Source organism: Cryptomeria japonica, chromosome 9 (assembly GCF_030272615.1).
Source record: "Cryptomeria japonica chromosome 9, Sugi_1.0, whole genome shotgun sequence".
Taxonomy (NCBI): domain Eukaryota; kingdom Viridiplantae; phylum Streptophyta; class Pinopsida; order Cupressales; family Cupressaceae; genus Cryptomeria; species Cryptomeria japonica.
This window is the reverse complement of record NC_081413.1, coordinates 139,804,840-139,810,839: the sequence shown is the minus strand read 5'-3', so window position 1 is coordinate 139,810,839 and position 6,000 is coordinate 139,804,840.

Below are 6,000 nucleotides of genomic sequence, written 5' to 3'. Positions count from 1 at the left end.
ATGTATGTACATGTATGTATGTACATGTATGTATGCATGTACACATATCTATGTATATGCATGCATATGTATGTGTTTCTATGTATATATGTATGTGTGTATGTATGTATGTTTCTTGAGATTCATTTTTTCTTGATAATGCAATTATGGTGGTTCTCATACAACTCATGGACTAGATCCTAGGACCTTGTTTTGGAAGAGAACATGTATAAACTCATTAGTATTCATGTATACCACTAATTAGATAATTTTAGTGGACCATTCATTATCATTTTGTACATGGACTTGACAAGTAGAATAACTTAAACATGCATATTTAAAGGTGGGTCCAATTCACTTGACATATATGTACAAATGAAAGATCTGGGCATGTGTATATAGGGGTTGAACATTTGAATTACTTCTCAATAGAAACCCGCCCAATGAGGAATAAAAGGACTAGATTACGAGAGTATGATCGAATAAAAGAGCCTAAAAAAAGGGATACAACGCTTGCTCAAGAACAAGTTCCCATTGATGATGAAGTGGTCGAAATTTAGGAAAGACAAGAAATTGGTCCTAGTCAATCCAGAAATTTTTTCTTTGGTATAACCAATTTGATGGAAACGGATGAAGACTCTATTTTCAATGAGATTTCAACTAAGGATATGATACTAGAAAGCACATTAAAATTACACTGCAAAAAAAGTTGGGATGATTATTTTCAAGATAAATCTCTAATTGGAAGAGCGCAATTGTTTGTAAAGTTATTTACTTGAAAAGAAATGACTCCTATTTTAGAGTTGCTAGGTGTTGATAACAAGAAGAAATCATCAGTGGGATCGATAAATCAAATAGTGGTTGAAAATTTGCATGAAGCTCTGAAATGTATTGAGAGCACGAGCTGAGCTGTTGATTTAAGTGTTGCCTGAAGAGCATTAATGACTATGATTTCCAATAAGAAATTATCACATAGAAGACAAACTGGAGCAATTTCCAAGTTACTGAATGTCTCTAGAAGAACTGTCTAGAGACATATTAGGAAAAGAAACAGGTTGGATGAGAATATTGAAAAGAATTGGGTCAATATTTGCAGGGTTCCTCGAAAAGATAGAATTGTTGAAGATGTGAAAAGATAGGTTATTGAATATTGGACCACTCATTCCCATGTTTCTTCCAATAAAAGAAACACTATACAGATGAGGGATGAAGATGGTACAAAAATTTCACATCTAAAATAGTTTATAGACACAACACAAAGTGAACTATTTGAAGCATTCAAGCAAGAATTTCCAGATGTCAAGATTTGTCAAAGGATGTTTGAGGGATTATGACCATGTTTTGTACATCTCAATAAGGTATTTGAAACTTGTTGTCGAAATCATGTTGAATTTTATCTACACCTCTAGTCATATAAAAAGGAAGTGGAAGAAACTAATCCAAATGTAGTCATCTCTGCAAGTACAACATAATTTCTGAAGACTATCTTATGTGAAATATTACAAGAGTTCAATATAGAATGTATAAAAAATACACGTGTTTACTGTGGAGATTTGGAGAAATTTTTACAAATTGACAATGTTGATCTTTCAGTGCAAGTTTTGTGGAAGAGATTTGAATATGAGAAATATTAGACAAAGTTAGAAGCTGAATCCAAAAAAAATATGTTAAAAGAGAGTGAATTTCCTTTCAATGAGTGTATGTCTAGATTTAAAAATATGGTATATCCACATATCCAACATTGCCATGGTGCAAGATGACAAGCTAAACAGTTTCGTGACTTAAAAAATTGCTTTCCTTCAAGTTGTCTTTTGTCAATTGTAGACTTCTCTGAGAACTATAAATCCAGTCCTCACACAGAGATTCAAAGTCAATACGATCATTCTAAGCAGGTTGCAATCTTTGTACAAGTTTTGTATAGACATGTAGAGTGTCATGTGGACAGTGTAGAAAGTGGCAAAGATGAACTCATTACCTTTAAGGAAGTTCATTTTTTAGATCAGTGACGATATTGGTCATGATAGGAGTTATGTAGCTCATTGTTTTGAGAATTTTTTAAAATATCATACAATGTAGGATAAATGCTTCACAACATTGGATTTGGTATGATGAATGTGTTGGTAAGCGTACAAATTGATTTCAATTTCCTGTAGTCTTTTAGTTTTAATTAGTATAATTAGGTTTTTTAAACTAATATATTGGATTTGATTGTAACTTTGCAGGACAATTTAAATCTGCAAAAGTGTTCAATTGGTTGTCACAACAACATGCTAAACGTGGTGTAAAGTTTTTGTGGATCTTTTTGGGAGTGGACATGAAAAAGGAGATCATGATGGAGCAAGAGCATGTGTGAAGCGTCCACTTCACCAACATGAACTTGTTCTTACATGTTCAACATATATAAGTGTACTTCATTCAAAAAATCTCTATTTACAAGTATGTATCTTATGGGTCGAAGTTAAATTGCTAAAACAAGTTATTATGCAGGTAACAACATATGAAATACATGTGAGATAGTAGAATGGTGCATAATTCATTTTGGTGCTTGTGACACCACATATAACAAATACTTTTTTGGGAAGTGAAAGATATTGATCAATCCAATCCTTATAATTGCGAATTAATTAATGGTATTTGAATTTTGCATCAAGTGATGACTACAGGACTTAGAAAACCTTTTGTGTTTCAGGTAAGAGAAATTAGATCATATTTTTGTGTTGATATCATTGAAAATAAGTCATGATTACATAACTTATCAAGCCTCTTGTGATAACAACAACGCAAATATTCAACAATGCCAGAACATTAGAGATGAATATATTTCACAATGGGAGATGAAACAATTAGTCGCAATGCCTCCTTATGAAGATAGTGACATTGTAATATTCATGATCCTTTATATTCAGCTGATAATGAACGTGTTTTTCATTTAGTTGTGGCAGGTACACTTGCATTTTATTTAAATATCCTTTTTTATTTTCATTTACTTTATTTAAATTTAAATTAAATTTGAATTCTTTATACATTGTAGCATACACTTTATGATTTAATTATTTGTAATTTGTGGTCTATAGGTGATATTTTTGCTATGGTTGTAGATCCTTACAATATAGAAGGTGCCGACTATTATCTACTAAGATGCACAAAACCAAAATGCAAATTGTCAGAATCAGTGGAAGATGATGATGGACAACAATATCCCACTGCATTGATCATTCTTGAAGGTACCTATTATCAACAAACCAAGATAGATAGTAATGGTGTTATATTTACTGATTACATGCCAAGCCAAAAAGTTTTGCATTGCAATAACTTAGTTATAGCGACAAGATTACATTTTGAAACTTTACCAAAAAGAGGTCGTGGCCCCCAAAAGTGGAGGATTCTTATCGAAGATCATGAAAAGATTTTAGAGATAATAAAAGACAAAGAGGATCTAGATTTTATGTACCATGAGCTCACTTAACTTATTACTACAAGTCAACTCATGTATTTTTTTGGACCATGATACATATATATATATATATATATATATATATATATACACATACATTCGAGTTGTTTTTTTTAATCATCATACTTATATACATATGTACACATGTACATTCGAGTTATTTTTTGGAACATGATACGTGTATATATGCATACATTACATTCGAGTTATTTTTTTGGATCGCCATACATATATACATATGTACATTTGAGTTGTTTTTTGGACCATAATACATGTGCATTCGAGTTATTATTTGGACCGTGATACATATCATCATTTTTATTCAATTATGGTTTTTCCCATATTTAATGTTGTAGATTCATATATTGGTATGTTTGTTGTTGCACCAAAAGCTCGAGCTGTCAATGAATGTCACAAACACCAGACTTACCCAGATCCATAGGAGGCAGTTAAGCCATGTCACAAACCCCTAAGGAGGTTTTGACCACCAAGTCAACAATCTCCCCCTCAACATCGACTGAGGATTCCGCATTGACAGAATGAAGGAGACCTCCTAGGATTCAAAACCATGACCCAAGGCTTTGATACCAATTGTTAGATACAATGGATCGCTAAGAAGGGGTGAATCAGTGATTTAAACACTTTCCTACATCAGAGATATACTGATAGCATATAAAAAAATAATGGGTAGATCGGTTACTCAAACAATACAAATTGAGTGTGAAGGAAGAATAGTTGCTGGATCAATAATACACACACATAAAAAATGCATCACATAACACCAGATATACTAGAAAAACCCAATGTGGGAAAAACCTCGGTGAGAATAGCTGCTAGAGATCTTGTGCTCCAACCCAGCCTCACAATGAAAATGATCTGATTACAATTTTAGGGACCAACTCGATGAGCACCAACTCAAAGGAGCTACAACCCCTGCACTAAGCACCAACTTAGTGATCAAACTAATAGATTTTGAATACAATGATAAATCCTTGTTACTAATAAAGTTTTGTAACTCTGATGTACTATGTTCTACCGGTTTCAACTTTACCGGTCACTTTCACAATCTCTTCTATTGCTCTGCCTCTCTATCGGATATCACACTTTGCTTAATATTTTCTGCTTTTGTTGAATCTCACTTAACTTCTGCAACATATCCACTGGTTCTAACTCTGCAGGTATTCCTTCCCTCTGTATTCTTCACACACTCTACCGATATGAACACCTCGACTGGTTTCCTTCCTATGCTCCAGTATCACCTACACACACCATCACTCAAAATTTTCTTTCCATTTTTTTTTAGTACACATTGATCACCCTTCTTTGCACTCTCTCATCACAAATAAAAGTCTCAAGTTGGCATATTTAAACTTGAGCCTTACCGCCAAAAACCAATTCAAACTTAGGGCGGTTAGGGTTTCTTCTCAATGACCAAATATGTCTTCAATCCAATCCAATCTTCCTTGGATCGATCACTTACATTGAGGAAATAATTGTATACGGGTTTTTCATTTGTCCAATGCATGTATGCTAAAAATAGAAAACCTAACCCTACTCTTTTGCTTTGATTTTTTTCGACCACATTTAAGATCTAGTTGTTTCTTGTTCGAGGTCATCTTGTAATCCAGTTCCATGCTTCGATCATGACCCCAACAACTCTTTGATCTTCTTTTCTCGTTCATTCTTCGTCGAGCCACAAAACTTCTTATTTTCAATCTACAAATCAAGGGGGGCTTCATTAAATGCTTACCTGTCCCTGCTACTACCTTGCCTCGACCCCTGCACTAAGCACCAACTTAGTGATCGAACTGATAGATTTACAGTGATAAATCCTTGTTACAAGTAAAGTTTTGAAAACTCTTATGTACTATGTTCTACTAGTTTCAACTTTACCGGTCACTTTCACAATCTCTTCTATTGCTCTCCCTCTCTATTGGATCTCACACTTTGCTTAATCTTTTCTGCTTCTACTGAATCACACTTAACTTCCGCAACGTATCCACCGGTTCTAACTCTGTAGGTATTCCTTCCCTCTGTATTCTTCACACACTCTACCAGTATTAACACCTCCTCTACCAGTTTCCTTCCTATGCTCCAGTATCACCTACACACACAGTCACTCAAAATTTTATTTCCAATTGTTTTGAATGCACACTAATCACCCTTCTTCTCACTCTCTCATCAAAAATCAAAGTCTTAAGTTAGCATATTTAAAGTTGAGCCTTCCCGCCAAAATCCAATTCAAACTTAGGATGGTTAGGGTTTCTTCTCAGTGACCAAATTTGTCTTCAATTCGATCCAATATTCCTTGGATCAATCACTTACATTGAGGAAATAAATTTGTACGTGTTTTTCATTTGTCCAATGCATGTATGCTAAAAATAGAAAACCTGACCCTAGTCTTCTGCTTTGGTTTTTGTCGACCACATTTAAGATCTAGTTGTTTCTTGTTTGAGGTCATCCTGTAATTTGGTTCCATGCTTCGATCATGATGCCAAAAAATATTTGATCTTCTTCTGTCGTCCATTCTTTATCAAGCCGTAAAAATTCTGATTTTTAATCCGCAA